The 19,325-nt window shown below is 35.5% G+C and overlaps 1 long non-coding RNA gene across 1 annotated transcript; it reads right to left on the bottom strand.

Moving 5' to 3' along the window:
- Window positions 1-14,038: 14,038 nt before the first annotated feature.
- Window positions 14,039-15,260, bottom strand: LOC149546795 (uncharacterized). The gene is made up of 2 exons (XR_016354372.1): window positions 14,760-15,260; window positions 14,039-14,550 (listed from the first exon to the last, which is right to left on the bottom strand). It is a non-coding gene; the product is annotated as an uncharacterized LOC149546795 (long non-coding RNA).
- Between the last annotated feature and the right edge of the window lie 4,065 nt (window positions 15,261-19,325).

Here is a 19,325-nt window from a genome sequence, read left to right as displayed (position 1 = left end):
ACTCCTTAGAATATTCAAAGATATCCTAGAAAAATACAATAGAACATCTTGTGGTACAACACTAAAGAATGAACTAGGATGAGTTTGGTAAGATGGGAAAAAGGTTGTCATCCTATGGACCTAAGAGGTCTAAATATAAGAAGCATCAGACATATGAATAAAGCCCTCTTGTCCAAAGTTGGCTAGAGGTTGATGAATTTGACAAGTAATTGGTACAATATTGTGAGGGTCATGTACCTTGGAGGAGATTCATTTCATCATGCCCTATGGGCCCAAGCTCTCCCCTAGGGCTCTAATATTTGGAATAACTTGGTGAACCCCCAGAAAATACTGAAGATGGTTTGTCATTAGATTGTTGGGAATCATGACACTATTTATTTCTAGGAAGATCAATGGCTCCAAGATTACCCACTCAAGCACACTAAATTCCTCCTATTGCATGAGACATACACCAAAGCTTTTAGATCCAAGACTTAAAGTTCTATCACCTTGGATCGTCAATGGATTAGTATCTAGCACTAGGCTCATATGCAGTGGGTCTTTCTCTAAAATTTCAAAACCTACTAAATAATTATAGGATCTCTCTAGTATCGGTTGAGAATTCCATGCTCTGGAAGCTTACTCCCTCGGGGAAATTCATTGTGAAGTTAGCTTACCTGTATTACCTTATGGGGGAAGTGGAGGGAGAACGAATAAAGGTCTAGCACCTATACATCCTTCCAAAGATTATTTTTTTCTAGTGGAAAACTTTACATGGTTATATTCTTATGGTAGAAAATCTCCAAAGGAGAGGATATTAGCTTGTAAACTACTATTTCCTTTCTCTTTAGGACACAAAATCTATATCACACCTTCTTGTCCACTGCCCTTTTTCCTTAGAGATCTAGAGGGAGGTTCTTACTTTATGAGGAATCTAGTGGTCTACTAATTAAAGTCTACAAAAAAAAACTCACTAGAATGGCCTATCATTGCACCCATACCTAAGTAACTTATGGTTAATAATTTTTTGTTATGTTACATGGGGAATTTGGAAGAAATGGAATAATAGAATATTCAGGGATAAAGTTGTACAAGTCTAGGAGTAGTGCAATAGATCATAAGACTTATAAATAAATGTAGTGGGGTAAAAGCACAAACCTGTGTCACCCTTTTGAAAAGGGAGAGGCTAATAAAAGTATAACTATGCAACTTCAATGAAATAAAATTGGTATTATTATTTTCAATTTGAAAATGAAGTAAAGTAAGGAAATGTGTAGAAATGGATGAAGTTTACAATTATAATTTTTAATAATTATATGGAATAAGGATTGATATATTTTCCTTATTTTTATATATAATTTTTTAGCTACTGAAAAACGCTAAAAGTCAAGGGTCTAGTTCCCACCACAAAACTATATGGAAATAAAATTATTTCTCTTTGATCTTAGAGTATGTTATAGATAACATATATATCTAGAATAATAAAAAGTAAAAATTGGCTTTAGACCTATATTTTCTCTTTTATAATGATTTAGATTTCAACTCACCTAGAATTGATAGTTTTCATCTCCCACCATATTTTACAGAACAAATCTATTCTAACAAGGAGAAAACTTTTACATTCTTGAAGAGGATTCTCTCCTCTAGAACATCATATAATTTTTAATTTCTTTTATATGATTTGATATATTTTTCTTTCTCAAAATTGACATCTTTTTTGAGTTTTAAAATACATGCTTATAATTTTTTGAAATTGTAATATACAATATCTAATTAAAACACTATAAACTCTATATGAGAATATTCTTAACTCTAAGTTCTAAAAAATGGTGTTTATATGTTATTAAAAAAAATCATAAAAAATAGTATGAGTTATTGAAATGCCACTTTTCTGAAATAATTTTATTTCTTTAGAAAATGGATACAAACTAGTATAAAACATGCATTTAATAGATATTTCCAATTGGAAAAGTGCGAGACCATATATAACTTAGCTAGAATTAATTTATCTAGATCATATGTTTGAACAAAATTAATTTTTAGATAGAAATACTCAAATTCAGTAATTTTGATAAGTCAGCCTAAAACGTGACATGGCTTTGTACTTTTACCCAGTGGAATTTGGTGAAGGAAACCTCCCTTGAACCCCCCGAGTAGACTCGATAGGTAGTGGGACATATGTTGGCATGGTTTGATAACTCCAAAGCCTTGTCTAGGAAGAATATGATGTGGAGCTCACCCCTTAAGACATGGTTTAAGCTTAATTTTGGTGGCTTGACCATTGTAGGAAATTCTGTTGTTGGGGGTGTTTAATACAATTCTATAGTGAAAAATGGTTATGGCTTATTCTGGAAACTGTGGGGTTGGCTCAAATAATGAAGCTAAAGCCTTGGCTCTTCTGTGGGGATTGAAACTCATGAGGACATACGAAATTAGTAGGCTAATTGTTGAAGGGGATTCAATGCTAATAATTGAAGTTGTTAAAGGGGACAATTAGAGTTTTTGGGTGATCAAGGTGATAATTGAGGAAATTTGTGAGATGATGGAGGAATGCCAGGAAATCCAAGTGGATCATATTTATTGAGAAAAGAATGGTGTGGCAGATGAGTTGATTTAATTTTGGACATAGTATCATGTGATTAACTAAATGGAAGACATCAGGGTAATTCCATCATCAACTAAACTAATGATGGAATGTGAAAGTACTTCTAACACTTTCATATGAATCATCACACCAGGTGGTACATTTTCAAGTTTTTTCATGAGTGGGAAAGCAAAAGGATTCATACAGCTTACATTTGTAAAGATTATATGGGGATTCACTTTTATGATCTCCTTGTAATAAATTTTATTTATTTCTACAAAAGGATGAAGGTGATGAATTTTCTTAGATTCAAAAATCTAATTGTAAAAGACAATAATGACACCTCGCTCATATCCCACTACATTCACAACTAGAATCTTGTAATGATGGAAAGAAAGGGACTTTTCAAATGTGCTAGAGAAAGAGATTTTTTTGGCTTCAAAAGCCCTTATGGCCTTATGATGGATTTCTACTATCTCTATTTTTACATCTTCAATATGTTTAATTTAACTTCTAAAAACTATTTTACCTACAACTCGATGATGTCAAAAAATTTAGAGGAATTGGTGGAAAAAATTGAAGATTTAGTAGTTGAGTTGGGTGGTGTTATGGGCACCAGTGATCATATTGAACCCGTCAGAGTAGAGGAGTATATTACCAAGAGTGAAATGATGACTATTTATCTATGAGAGGGTGGCTTATTACCCTTTATGGAAGGGATGATAAAACATCTCTATGCAGTACTTCAATTTGTGAAATAACAAAAGGGTGGCCATCAATGGGATGAGTTTCAAAATTAGTGAGAATCTTATTGCAAGGGTTAGTGGGTTTCCCATGGGTGGCAAGAACAAGTACAAAAAAGCTTGCGTAAATGATGAAACCAACCTATGGAAATTATTCAAGTTTAATGAAGAACTGGCTCGCATTTGAGGTAGGTTTTCAGGGGAACAACTCCCTAAGCCCTAGGACATCAGCTTCTATGATATTATGAGATATAAAACTTTGGATGGCCAGTTTCAAGTACTTTATTTTTACCATTTTCCTATCCTCAACCATTTTAGAAATTTGGATCAAATCTCTTTCCCATTCATTTTGTTGTATTCTTTTGAAGATAGGATTTTCAAGGCTAGGAGAAAGAAGGAGAGGGGAAAACCCTTTTACCTTATCTACTAAGATTTAGTGAATAAATTTTTTATCCATCACCTTGCCCAAAATTTGGAACTCCTAATTAACCCTTTAGCCATTTCTACCACCCAAGCCTCTCTTAACCTTGGCCCTGGGCTTAGCCATAAAAAATTCAAGAAAACCTCTAATCTTGAGGTCAAAATTAGTCCCATAGACTCTGACATGGAGACTAGGAAGAGTAAATAGAGTGCTTATAGATCTAGTAAATGCCTCCAAAAGGAGAAGTTTAACTACCCTCCCAAGAAGGTCCTTAGCTTAGAGTCTACTTAAAGTGACCTTAAACCTCCTAAAAATGAGAAAACCCACAAGGATATTGGCAAGAAGTCTAGCTCCAACCTTCCCAGCCCCTTCACTATTTTTGACACATTGGAGGCTAATCCATCCTAGGATAGAAGTAGTCATTAGGAAATTACTTCCCCTAGGAAGGATACCCCTAAGGGGTGAAGGCCAGGGGGAGGAAGGAAAGGATAGCCATGATGGGAGTTATTATAAAGCTCATCTTGATAGGCTTGAACAATCAATGAATGAGTTGCCAAATAATCATACTGGCATCTACAAATGATTTGAAACCTTGGCTGAGTTCTTTGCTAAAGTGGTGCATTTTGTGGATACCACTCTATACTTTCTTTAGGTGAACAAGGATGTGAAGGACCTAGGAAAGGAAAGTGAGACTTCCTAGACCATATATGGCTTCTTGGCAGAGGAGTGGATGAAGACCCTCATTGGTGCAGCGCACCCAACCACTCCAAGGCATGATTTGAGTTGTTAGGAATGGTAGGGTAGTGGTTGGTTCCATATTTTGTAATAAAAGACTCATTGTAAGGTCCATTTGCACTGTGGTCATGTTATAAACAAGTGGCTTAATGAGACCAAGGAATCATAAATAGATGGTTTTAGTGTCTTAAAGGTAATTTAGGTTAGATTTAGTCTAAGCAAGGGTTTCGAAGTCACTTAGAACTTATGTTTAAAAAGTTTTTATTTGGTTGGGAACAACCATTTGGTTTTTCCAATGGTCACAATAGGTTATAAACCTATCGAATAGGAGCAGAGATAGAGAGAAAAATGGGATGTAAAAGAGGTTGAAGAAAATTGAATTAAAAAAACCCTTTAACTTTCTAGTGAATTCAGTGTTGCAGTGGTTTGTGTAGTATCTTTTTGATTGCTCTTTGATCAAATCTACTAAAGGCATGTAGGAAGTAGTCTTTTGTTTTGGTTTGAAACTGTTTGGAGTCATAGCTTAGGAGGTATCTGCGGGCCTATATCAGGAATCTCGTATAGCCTTATTTCAGGGCTCTTGCACAAATGGTGCCCTAACTTGCATATTCTCTAGTGGAACCCTCTAAAACTAAGGAATATGCAAGTTATGGAATTTTCTAACATGATTCTAGAGGTTGGAGGCACGGTGAATAGGGTAAGTCATGTTTCAAGCCAACTCTAGGTCAAGCATGACCATGTGCTTGACCAGGTTTGAAAGCCAAGTTGGAGACAATCGAGAAGGAGGGCACTTCTAGCTTAAGGTAGCATTAATGGTGAATGTATTGAGTGTCTATGGACTGCCATAAGTGTTCGGGAGTCTTGGGAACCCATCCGTTCCATTCTTCTTTGAAGCCCTAGCCCAACTTGATCAACTAGGTCTAGGTACCAAATCGAGGTTTGGGGGGTGCTAGAGCAAAATCTTCCAAGAGGCTTCTAGGATCCACTGAAGAGCTCAAAAGAGTTTCAAATAGCTAGAGAAGCCCTAAGGTGTTAAGGGAATTTTGGAGGAAGGTTCAAAAGTAGATTTGTAAAGGCTACAAGAAGTGTGGCCCTAAAAGTGGAATTTGGTGTTGTGGAATTGGCTGATCCAAACAAGTTGTGGATTGTAGTTGGTTGGGGTGTCCTTAAATTTTCTCCATAGGTTGAGTTAGTGGGTGAAGAAAGGAAGGATATTGACTTATTGGGTTCATTGGTTGAGTATAACCGGTGTGGGTAAAAGGACTTGAGATAGGTCCTAGAATCCAAGTTGGATTGTCAAAGCATTTGGTAGGAAACAGAAGGTGGTTGCTACAACACTCTACATCAGGTGGTATCAGAGCCACCAAGGTCTTGATTGGGAATTCAAGAAGAAGACAAAATGTCAGAAAATGAGGAAGAGAGGGAGATCCCTCTAAGGGTAACTAATGCTGAGTTGGCCAAATTAGTCAAAGAACATATGGCAGAAAGTAGGGTTGCAAGGCAGGAAAATAGGATGCTGAAGAGAGAAATAGAGAAGTTGAGAGGAAAGGTGAACAAAGAATCATAAGAAGAATTTGAGGTAGAAGAAGAGGGAAATGGACTAGAATCTGATAGATCTAGACAAGCCCTATCGGAAGACAAAAGGGTCATTTTGGAAGCCCTTGAAAGGGTAGGAAGAAGGGACATCAAGACTGAAATCTTTATGTTCTGTGGAAAGCTTAATCCTACAGAATGCATGGATTGGATTGAAGCATTGGACAATCACTTTGAATGTGACAATGTCCCTAAAACAAAAAGATTGAAGATTGCAAAGGCTAAGACGATAGGATCTGCTCTAAGTTGGTGGAACTTTCTACAAATAGAGAGACTTGATGAAGGCAAAGATGCCATCACAACATGGAAAAGGATGAAGTTGGAGGTGCGGAGACAATTCATCCCTAAAGACTATGAAGTCCTAGTGCACCAAAAAATACAAGGCCTAAGGTAAAAGGACATGGATGTGGGCACCTCTATCGAAGAGTTTCATAGACTCACTTTGAAGGCTAAGGTGACTTAGAAAAAGAAGTAGAAGTTGGCAAGGTACTTGAATGGCCTCAAGTACTCCATCCAAGATGAACTAACTTTTTTTAACCCAAAGTCAGTGCATTCATGTTTTTCAGATGGCATTGAAAATTGAGGAAAAATAGAGAAGGAAAGGTGACTCTCAAAATAAGTCAAGGGGAGCCAATAATAATAATAAAGGCAGAGGAAAGTTCAATGGGAGAGGTTCATTCTACAAAATCCAAGAGGATTCAATAAATAAGGAAAATTAGGAAGGTGAGACAAGTTCAAGAGGAGGTTTCAGAGGAAGAAGAGGCAATGGAAGAGGCAGATTAGGTGGTAGAACTCTAGGAGTGTTCATTGGTAGATGTTTCAATTGTAACCAGGTGGGACACCAGGCCTCTAGATGCCCTGAAAAGGGAAACAATTAGCAAGGAGGGGATAGGAGAGTCCATCTAACACATGAAGATGATGCTCAAAGTAACCATGAAGGTAAGGGTGTTGCAGATCCAAATCATGGAGAATCCATGATGTTTAATAGGATCCTATTGAAGAACCCTCCAACCAAAAAACCGGTGCAAAGGAAGACCTTGTTCAAAACTACTTGCAAGATAAAAGGTAAAATGTGTAAGGTTATAGTGGATTCTAGTTCTACTGATAACTTGGCTTCCATTACTATGGTAGAGAAACTTGGATTGGAAAAGATACCTTATCCTAACCCTTATAAAGTGTCATGGCTAAACAAAGAACAACAAGTTTGGGTGAATGAGTAGTTATATGTGGAGTGTAGGATTGGGGACTACCATGACAAAATCTTGTGTGATGTGGCTAATATGGATGCTTGCCACTTGTTGTTGGGGAGACCCTATCAATATGATGTGGAATCACATCATCAAGAAAAAACAAATGTCTATGAGATCACTAAGGACAGAAGGACTTATACCATGAGACCTCTACCAGAGGAAGGACAGGAGACTCTTGAAGCTAGCAGCATGCTAGTGGTTGGAGAGGAGTTTTTGAAGACCATAAAAGGGAAGGACACTTCCTGTTATACCATTATGGTCAAACCACAAGAAGATAAAAGGGTGTGCAAAGAGGATAGAAAAGAACCATGGAGGATAGTGGGGTCGAAGAAGGTTCAAGATTTTTTGAGAAAATACAGAGAAGTGATTGTTGATGAGAAGACAGAGACTCTTCCACCTATTAGGGAAGTGGGTCATTATATTGACCTCATACCTGGCTCCAAACTCCCAAACAAGGCTTCTTACAAACTCACACCCAGTCAAAATGAAGAATTGGCTAGACAGATGGAGGAACTCTTAAGTAAAGGGTTCATAAGGAGAAGCATTAATCCTTGTGTTGTGCTTGCTATATTTGCTCCAAAGAAAGATGGTACATAGAAATTATGTACTGACTCTAGGGCTATTAAAAAGATTACCGTTAGATGCTGGTTCCCGATGCCAAGGATGGAAGATTTGATGGATTGCCTAGGAGGGGCTAGATACTACAACAAGATGGATTTGAAAAGTGGTTATCACCAGATCAGGGTGAAAGAGGGAGATGATTGGAAGACCACATTCAAGACCAATGAGGGGCTCTTTGAATGGATGATAATGCCCTTTGGTCTCTCAAATGCAAAAAGCACCTTTATCAGACACATGAATGAGGTACTCAAGCCCTTTACTAATCACTTTTTTGTAGTATATTTAGATGATATTCTCATCTATAGTAAGAGTAAAAGAGAGCACTTAGAACATATTGAGCAAGTATTGAAAAATTTGTTAGAGGAAAAGTTAAGAATCAATCTAGAGAAGTGTGTCTTTTTGCAGGAAGAGTTGGTTTTCTTGGGATTTGTTATCTCTATGGGGAACCTTAAGATGGATCCTAGTACGGTGGATGCCATATTAAGTTGAGCCACTCCAAGAATAGCTAGGGAGGTCAAAGTTTTTCATGGCCTAGCAAGCTTCTATAGGAAGTTTATTAGAGGCTTTAGTAATGTAAGTGCTCCTATGATAGACACCATTAAGGGAGGAAGGAAATGTCAGTTTGAGTGGACCGAAGATGCTGACCAAGATTTTGAAGCCTTGAAGAGAAAGGTTGCAGAACAACTAATCTTAGTGTTTCCTAATTTTAACAAGGTCTTCACAATTGAATGTGATGCAATTAATAGGGCTTTAGGAGGAGTCCTTAGTCAAGAGAGCAGACCACTTTCCTTCTTTAGTGAAAAGTTGAATGAAGCCAACCAAAGATATTCAACCTATGATTTAGAGTTGTATACCATGGTTCAGTCTTTAAGGAAATGGAGACATTATTTATTGCCCAAGGAGTTTTTTGTTTATACTGATAACCATGCTTTGAGTTTCTTAAACAAGTAGGAAAAGTTGAACCACAAGCATGTAAAGTGGATGGAGTATCTCCAATCCTATACCTTCACCATCAAACATAAGAAAATGGTGGAGAATAAAGTTGTTGACGCCCTTAGTAGAAGAAATCTAACCGTCTAAGAGGTGAGATTGGAGAATGTGGGGTCTCACCCCATCAAAGACATGTATGTTGAAGATGAAGACTTCAAGGAGGTCTATCAAGTTTGCAAGGATATGGTCGGATAGTATCACAGTACATACGTAGATTACATATTGCAAGAAGGGTTACTTTTCAAGGGGAGTCAATTGTGTATTCATAGGGGATCACTAAGGGAAAATATCATAAAAGAGAAACATTGTGGGAGCCTAGTAGGTGATTTTGGTATATACAAGACCCTTGAACTGGTCAAAAGATTCTACTATTGGCCATGACTGCCAAAAGATGTGAGAAGATTTGTAGAAACTTGTATGGTGTGCCAAAAGGCAAAAGGAAGACCTTCTAATGCAGGATTGTATATGCCATTACCAATACCCAATAGGCCTTGGAATGCAGTGAGTTTGGACTTTGTGCTTGGATTTCCAAAGACAAGATAGGGATATGATAGTGTTTGTGTAGTGGTGGATAGGTTTTCCAAGATGGCACACTTCTTGCCATGAAAAACTAGTCATGACTCTTCCCACATTGTAGGTATCTTCTTTAAGGAGATCATTAGACTACATGGATTTCCATTATCTATAGTCTTTGACAGGGATCCCAAGTTTCTTGGTCATTTTTGGAGAACTCTATGGAAAAAGCTTGGGACAGACCTGGCCAGTTCATTAGCATACCACCCACAATCAGATGGTCAAACAGAGGTGGTCAATAGGTCATTAGGTAACCTATTGAGATGCCTTACCTAGGAACATGGTTCATTATGGGACTTAGTCATAGCACAAGCATAATTTTCTTATAATGACTCAGTAAATAGGACCACTGGACTAAGCCCATTTCAAATTGTTTATGGCACTCATCCTAGAGGAGTGATGGAATTGAGAGAAGTCAAGTCCATGGAAAGGAGTAGTGCACAAGCTACTGATTTTGCAAAGGTAGTGAAAGAACTCCATCAAGAATTTAAGGATAGATTAGAGAAAATCACAAGGAAATACAAGGAAGTTGTAGACACCAAAAGAAGAGACCTTCAATTTGTATTAGGGGATTTGGTTATGGTGCATCTGAAGAATGAGAGACTTCCTAAAGGCAAGTTTAGAAAATTGATGATGAGGAAGATAGGTCCTTTTAAGATTTTGTAGAAGTGTGGTCCCAATTCCTATAAGGTAGAATTGCCTCCAGACATTGGGCTTTCTAATACCTTTAACATTGCTAACTTATATGCATACAAGGGACATGAGAAACATAGTATTGGCAATAAAGTACTCAAGGAGGATGTTGAAACCATCAAGTCTCTTCCTAAGGTAGTGGCACCTAAGATTGAATGCATCTTGGATAAGAGAGAAGGCAAAAGGACCCAGAGGCAAATACACATGAAGTATCTCATCAAGTGGAGAGACAAACCTATAGAAGATGCAAGTTGGCTTGCTAAAACAACCATTAAGAGGTTGGGATATGAGGTGTCCAACCTACCAACTCAAGAGGCTTGAGTTTAATTGGCCTAGGGAACATGGTGCAGGGCACCCAGCCACTCCAAGGCATGATTCAAGTTGTTAGGAATGGTAGTGCAGTAGTTGGTTCCATATTTTGTAATAAAAGACTCATTGTAAGGTCCATTAGCACTGTAGTCATGTTATAAACCAAGTGGCTTAGTGAGATCGAGGAGTCATAAATAGATGGTTTCAGTGTCTTAAGGGTAATTCGGGTTAGATTTAGTCTAAGAAAGGGTTTTGGAGTCATTTAGAACTTATGTTTAAAAAGTTGTTATTTGGTTGGGAATGACCATTTGGTTGTTCCAACAATCACAATAGGTTATAAACCTATCGAATAGGAGCAGAGAAAGAGAGCAGAATAAGATGTAATAGAGGTTGAAGAAAATTGAATAAAAAAACTCTTTAACTTTCTAGTGAATTCAATGTTGCAGTGGTTTGTGTAGTCTCTTTTTTATTGCTCTGTGATTGAATGTACTAAAGCCATGTAGGCAGTAGTCTTTTGTTTTGGTTTGAAACTATTTGGAGTCGTAGCTTAGGAGGTATCTATGGGCCTATATCTGAATCTCGTATAGCCTAATTTCGAGGCTCTTGCGCAAATGGCACCCTAACTTGCGTATTCTCTGGTGGAACCCTTTGAAACTAAGGAATATGCAAGTTAGGGAATTTTCTAACATGATTCCAGAGGTTGGAGGTGCGGTGAATAGGGTAAGTCATGTTTCAAGCCAGCTCTAGGTCAAGCATGACCATGTGCTCGACCAGGTTTGAAAGCCAAGTTGGAGACAATCGAGAAGGAGGGCTCTTCTAGCTTGAGGTAGCATTAATAGTGAATGTATTGAGTATCTATGGACTACCATAAGTGTTGGGGGGTCTTGGGAACCCATCTATTCCATTCTTCTTTGAAGCTTTGGTCCAACCCAATCAACTGGGTCTAGGTACCAAATCGAGGTTTGGGGGGTGTTGGAGCAAGATCTTCCAAGAGGCTTCTAGGATCCATTGAAGAGCCCAAAAGAGTTTCGAATAGGTAAAGAAGCCCTAAGGTGTTAAGGGAATTTTGGAGGAAGGTGTAAAAGCAAATTTGAAAAGGCTACAAGAAGTGTGGGCCTAAAAGTGGAATTTGGTGTTGTGGAATTGGCTAATCCAAACAAGTTGTGAATTGTGGCTAGTTGAGGTGTCCTTAGATTGTCTCTGTAGGTTGATTTAGTGGGTGAAGTAAGGAAGGAGATTTCCTTATTGGGCTCATTGGTTGAGTATACCCGATGTGGGTAAAAGGACTTGAGACAAGTCCTAGAATCCAAGTTGGATTGTCAAAGCCTTTGATAGGAAAAAGAAGGTGGTTGTTGCAGTACTCTGCATCACTCCTAGACAAACTTGTTAAGGAGGAGGGGTTGACTCACCACAAGGATGGACCTAAGGCAAAGGATGTGGAGGAACTAGAATAGAAGGAGGGTAATTAGCCTAGTTGATTTTTTCTCTTTTTTGCCTTAATGTTATTGCGTAATTTGAACTTGATGCCCTACAAGGGTTTTTTTAATTTGTATAAGTTTAATGGCTAGACTAATAGTAGGAGTATGATGTTATACTATTGGAATAATTTTCTTGTTTATATTCTTCATCACAACAAGACTGATGTTTTTAGGGCTCCTTTGGATTATGTTAGTCTTTTTATGTATAAAACTAGTATTGGCTAGATGATAGGGAGGTAAAATTTGGTTGATCTTTCAACCATTTTGTACTCTAAGGTCAAGCCCCAATCTCTTTTTGCATCTATCTATATACTTCAAAAACATACTAGCTTTTTATTTACTATCCTTATTTTAAATAATAATTTTTTATTTTCTCAATTTACTAATGTGTGCATCTTTGTATGACTAGAGAGCTTACATATTTTAATTCGTATGTCCCTAGATACATTCATGGCAAGGGTTCCTTCTTTATAAAATGTTAATGCTTCATGTAATAATTGAGTGTTTTTAAGTTATAGTTTCTACATTTACCCAAGGGAACTACATAGATGGAGGGTTCTAGAGTATTGAAAAACTTTGTTCATGTTCCATCAACCTAATGATTATACATGTGAATCTACTTATATTTTTGTTTCATATTTTTTTTATAGATTACACATTTTAACAAGTTAAGATTCTTTTCCATTGATTTCATTATTCCCATATAACATCTCTATGAGTAGTATTTATTCCTATCATTGGAATCTTCTACCTAAACTAGACCCTTCTTTAGCTTGACCTGCCACATAATATATTATGTCGTAGGTGATTTGGTAATGATATGTAATATTTTTTCTATGGCTTTTTTTTTATAAGTATAGGTAGGTGGAGGAACATTGTTCATATAAATCTCTATTAATTTTCAATAATTTGGAAATGATGAAATGGAACATGACATGTATCCCATATTAGAACATTGATGAAGGTGTAAATTTCACTTGACATTTAAATTTATTTCAACAATATATTATTCATACATTTAAATGATTGTATTTTTGGAGAGATGGAAATTATTGCGGGGCTTATTTCTATTTCAAGTGATGTAGGGAGATGTGATATTTTGAGCAAGTGGTGACAAGTCAAAGGAGACAATTAGATGCTATCTAGTCATTCTCAAGGGAACCATATAAATTGTGATGAAAGATGGAGTGATGCATGATACTTAAAAAAATGTCCTTAGATCTTAATGAAGATGGTAGTTTTCAGCCAAGCTAAGTGGTGAATCCTAGGCCAATATAACTTTTATCTTTTTATCATAGTTTTCTTCACCAAACTCAAGTCTTTCACATTTTAATTTGAAAAACATGATTCATAATTAAAAATTTGTAACCTTACAAATATTTTATTATTATTATTATTTTCTATAGGTTAAGCTACTCTAGATGCAATTCTTACTAGAAGTACAATAATCATGCGATAATCCTTCATATTATTATAAAATCATATTTGGTTATAAGATTTTTGACTATTTAAATTTTTTAATAGCTAAACATATATCAAAAAGTTTTAGAGAATTACTTGCATTTATAACAAGCAAATTTTATTGCCACTTTTACAATAATATGTTTCAAAGTATAGAGAAGCTTCATGCTATTATCAAACACTTGAAATTATAATATCTCTACAAATGCTAAAAAAAATGCTAGCAAAACCCTTCATAAAGTACATAAATAAATCTATTAAATATGAACCTTCAAAACAATGTCAATCTCTACATCAAATTATACCATAGTGAATCTTAGACTCCCTTTCTTGAATCTCCTTCAAAGGTGACAACATCTGTAAACCTTAAAGAAATAAGAAACATAAAAATTGAATAACAAAAACCTTCTATATAAAAACCATAATTAAAATCTGGACGGAAGATTCCTTGCATTCCAAGAATATAATTCGTTCTATCACGCTTAATATTCACTACGCCCCTGGTTGCGACTTGCCATTTGTCCATCTTATAGCTAAAGATTTCAAAATATACTTTCCAATTTGTCATGCCATTTTCCCTCGGAACCTATTTAAACAGCATTCACAAATTGAACACTAACTTTGGTTTTATCATTTAACTACATTTTACCCGTACATCGTACTCAACTATTTTTGTTAAATATATTTAAAATAGAAATTATGAGACATAATAAAAAATTATTAAAAAAAACCTAGAATGAGATCAAAGGGGAAGGAAGATAAGCTTATACAAAACCTAGTTTCAGAAAATTTCAGTCAGTAGGCCTTACTCACTTTCGATCCATGTCATTAGGAATGGAGTCCTTCTGTGCAGCTCTCTTGCAGAAGCTCATTCTTCCCTTCCAAAAACAAGGAGACTCATACAAATCTAACTCCCACTCGAAACGACCATCAGTGAATCCAAACGATTTGAGAGATTCCAATTTAGTACCAAGTTCATTTACATCTTCAAAACTGCTATCCAAAGAGACAGACAGTTCACACAATAAACTTATGACTTGTAATTCATGAAATCAAAACCCACTGATAAACTATGCGGGGTAGCGTCGTCAGGATTCAATTCCAATGTTCTCTGCATATACTAGTGAACAGAAAACAGCCCAAATGCACATAAGGGATTAGCTACTCTCTTTCTATACCTTGATTTGGAACAGAAAATACCTCGAATGCCTTATTGTTATGAGGGTAATAACTGGAAGATTTGCTTACCTCATATTCCTCCTTTTTATTGTGACGATAATAAGTAGAACATTCGTTTATATGAAACAGAGATTGAAGGCAAACATTTACCTTGTTCGTAGAGTCAATTTTGGCATTGACTTGTTCTGGAAAGTTGAACTTGGCTTTTCCCCCATCTAATTTAATTAGCTTCATGATCCCAGACAAGTTCTACCTCCTCCGCTGAGTTATAAGCTCCAAAACAGACCCTAATTCACTTTATTGGGTCTCTGATCTCTGCAGCCCACTTGCCAGACCGACGCTTCTACTCCCATTTAAAGATCGACGGCTTCGATTTTACTTTCCACGCTTTCCTCTTCTCGGGCAATGAAGATCTACGCCTTTTGACCTAGGAAGGAGTTTACCGGTATGGTACTCTAAAAATGTGTCCAAGCTTATCAACGAGTCTCCGGCCGTGGTTTTGCCCGGTATACCCGCTGATTTTCCAACTCGCCTACACATGTAAATCAGGAAAACTAAGGGTTTTTGTGTGCTTTGAAACACAATCCATGGGTTTACTTGAACCTCGAGACTATTTCCTCCTACTGGATTTGAAAACCAAGATGAAGCCACCTGTCGCGAATATTTGATGAATTCTTTTTTATTGAATTATTAGGTACTTGTATGAATGATGCGATGGATTTGGAGTCGTCTGCGTAGGACATCCGATATGCCTACATAGTACGTTGTATCAATACTTTGAGGCGTTTTTTGGGTTCTTTCTTATCATAAATAGCGAAGAGGCTCTTCAGTCATATAAAGGACAAGACCTTATATCTGTTAAGGACTGAAAACTCATGAAGGATCTGAAAATTCATGAAGAAAAGGAAAATTTAGAAACGCATAAACACAATTATCTTCATTTATATATTTTAATGTTATAGAATATATTGATGTAGTAATAACTAATTCTATATAATGAAATTGTAACCAATTTCAATAACATGAAATCAAATCTTAAATATTTGCAGCTTAATTATTTAATGATTTTTCAGTTTGCCTTTCAGAAATCATGTATTGTATTTTGATTGAGCACGGCAGGTATAACATTGCTCTCAAAGTAGGAATTTTATCATTCATTGTATAGAAGTTTATTTAAATAGAAAATATTTAAATGTCCATATTTTTCTTTCACATATTATTATTGTTGTACAAATGGTCAAAGAAATGAAAATTTCAAAGCAGACCTCTAGATAAATCTAAATTTATAATGTCTAATTTTCTATTAATTCTAAATTTGTAACTAAATTCATGCTTGTTTTAAATGCATCATTATTTATGACACATTTCAATTATTTAATCATTTTTATTGTTTTATAACTAAACTATCGATTTCCTACATTGCATGATTTATGATTTATTAAACATTATAAATTGATAGGAAGCATAGCACTTTTCTAAAAGGTAAAATAAATCTAAGATAGAATATACACTAGAAAAGCAGGGTTAACACATTGGTAAACTAAAGAACTAAACCTATATCTTATGACTTATGTCATCCTAAATTTGAAATAAAATATTCTAAATCAATACTATTGCTTTTCTTTCCTAGTCCTCCTCCCATTCCAAGGTAGCATGTTGAGAGGCTGCATTCTTGCTTTGTTCAGAGTCAATAAATTCTTGCCTCATCCATAATCAATGGACAACATATTCACACTATCGTCCACTTTTAGTAAGAAAAATAATCAACAGTATGCATATGTTGAATTCAAAATTGAAAGTCAAGATTTTAGAGTTTGATTGAAAACAACTTTTGGAGGAAGATAGATCAAGCTATTTTAATTTTAAAATAGATGATTTTGGCAAGATTGTTCTTATGTATAATAGAGATTTTTAGTAAAATGCAAAACAATTCTATTATGAGAATGAAAGCATTTAGATATTCATTTTGACTGTAAATGACCGATTTCAAGTCTCACTTGTATAAATTTGATAGTTTATCATCATTGATGTTTAGTTAATAGTTTTGTATTCAAATTTATGAATTAGAAAAAATTAGATAATGAAATATTATTATTTCTATCTAAGTATTTAATAAAAAAGAACTAGAATTATATTGTAGTTTGTTTATAGAATTTATTTAAAGTTGATATTTTAATTTAATAAAATATTATTAAGTAAAAAATGAGATAATAATAATTATTAATATATTTTTCAATTGCACATAGCATGAAATTTTATTTTTAATTTTTTTAAAATTATTTGTTAATACAATTTATGTTGACAAAAAATTCAAAATTAAAGATCCATTGCTTATCAATCATACCTCAAAATTTAATGTTTCCAAAGACACATGACTTATCAATCATACCTCAAAATTTCATAACTCCCTCTGAGTTGATTGTTCTGCGCTATAGTTTGTATCTGAACCAAAATCTTTCTCCTGCTGAGCAGATTTTCTATTTATTTATCTTAGTGTCTATCTCCCCTATGCTCGTTCTCATTACTTGTTCTCTTACTCCCTCTTTTCTCTTACTCCCCCTTTTTCGTTACTCCCTCTTTTTGATACTTATGTCAATGGGTTATACACTTATAGTGTGTTTGTCCAAAAATGGATTTTGGATCTCTAGTATAATGTTTAGAGCTGCATCCTAATTATCACAAGCTACCTCCAATGACTAGATTTGCATGGCCAACTCGGTAACAAGGTGTACTAAAACTACATGTGTAGAAAGATGAGAATATTTCTTCATGAGAGTATTAGCATAGGCTAGTTCCTTGTGTAGTATCTCCATGTATGGAGTCAATGTAGACTGGATGAATATCAATTTAGCCCTAATATTGGCTTCATCTACATGTAATTTTGTTAACTAATTTTGCAATTATAGGAGGGTGCTAAAGTGTTTCTCACTTTGGGCTGGAGACTTTGGTAGAGTTATGCTAGATGTTTTCATAATCCTCTCCAAGTTTAGGATATGACTTCTAACTTTCCTAGTGAAGGTTGTAGTATTATTCAATTTGGTATACAAAGAAAAAATATTCTCTAGTTTCTTCTTCACATTTTCTATTTTGGTTGCTAATTCAACCAGTGTCAGAGCAATAGCACTTGATATATTTTCATCAACCTTATGTTGGAACTTTCTCTTATACCATTGAAGTAGTTTGACATTAGAATCTAGGTCTTTGTCATTTAGCTTCTCCACTAAGTTGGTTAACTATTTTATTATTGGCTTGTTTTCTTCTATAGTTGGTAGACTGAATGTATCAATAAAAATGTCTTTGATATCAATCAAACCTTTCTTTTGCCTTTGCTCTTGTCTAAGAAATTCTTGATTCTTCTTCTTTGCTAGAGCTTCTTGGAATATGCCCATCTACTCAATATTAATAGTTTCATAATCAAACTTGGGAAAATCAATTAGTTCTTCTAGATTACATCAACAAATGATGTAACTTTAGCTTGTTTGGATGTTCTTGGACTCAACCTTGAGGATTGTAATGGTGTAGCTTCTATGCTAGACCTCTAAAGAGGTTGACTAAGAGGAGTGGCAGATTTTGGTAATGTTACTAATGCTTGTATTTCTAATTTCCCCTCTGGCTTTGTTGTCAAACTTGACTCTTTAGTTGTGTCCTTCTCTTTCTCTATATTACCAGTAACACCTTGATTTTGTGTTGTAGGTGTAGGAGTATCTACCTAACCTATTTGAACTTGTGTTTCTTCAGTCTTCTTTGGCTCATCTTTATGTTCTCCAATGGTCTCACCCTTGTCATGTTCACTTTCCTCTATAATGACTAAGATTGGAGTACTTTGTGCCAATGTACTTATGGTAGAAGTGGTTGTCTCCTTCCTTTGATATACCACAAGGGGTAATATAGGTTGTATCATGGTGAATTGAGAAGGGGATGAAGGTGTAATTTTTTTCTATACTTCCTCCCCTATAGATACCTTGTCTTCCTTCTCAATCTCATCAACACTCACGAGTATATGATTCTCACAAAGTTTGGCCTAGGTAGCAGATTCCACCAGTATCTTCTTCAAGTCATCCTTGGTGAGGGGATTGATGTTCTTAGTGACAATATCAAAAACATCCTTTATCTTTACGGTATCATCTTCTATGGTCACCTCACGTAAAGGACTAGCACTCAACACTAGTGTATCTGGCAGACTCTATTTTGTTTGCTGCTTATCCCTAGTTGGTGCTTGTGTGTCTATGTTCATGTTTGTGCCTACCTCAACTATATCTTGTTTAGTGTCATATTTTTCTCCTTCATTTTCCTCACCTATCTCAATAGGTGCCTACAATATTGTGTGGGTTGTTGTCAAACCATATAATGATTTCCACATCAAAGTAGTCTTTTATACAACACCATCAATGTTATTCTACAATGTACTAAATGTCATGTATTTTGGTGTAAATTTTCTAGTATGCTTCTTAATGGCTTTTGCCATTGCAGCCTTACTTATTTTTGGCATTACTTGGGCAAGTGTTGTATCTCTTATTTGTTTTTTAGTATCAAGACAATAGTGCTACTTTTGCTCAACTCTCTCATACAAACTTTTGGGTATGGATTTGGCAAGTTCAAGAGGAGTCTTTTTAAATATTGTCATCATGGCATATGCTACCTCTTTAACTTGATTATTTTCAATCTTCCCAAGATTGTTAAACTCAATGTGAGAGAATCCAAATAAATCAATATTAT

This window comes from Cupressus sempervirens, chromosome 7 (assembly GCF_028749045.1).
Source record: "Cupressus sempervirens isolate cs-2001-9-10 chromosome 7, ASM2874904v1, whole genome shotgun sequence".
Lineage (NCBI taxonomy): Eukaryota > Viridiplantae > Streptophyta > Pinopsida > Cupressales > Cupressaceae > Cupressus > Cupressus sempervirens.
The sequence above is the reverse complement of the archived record's forward strand: the minus strand, read 5'-3'. Positions and strand labels throughout refer to the sequence as shown.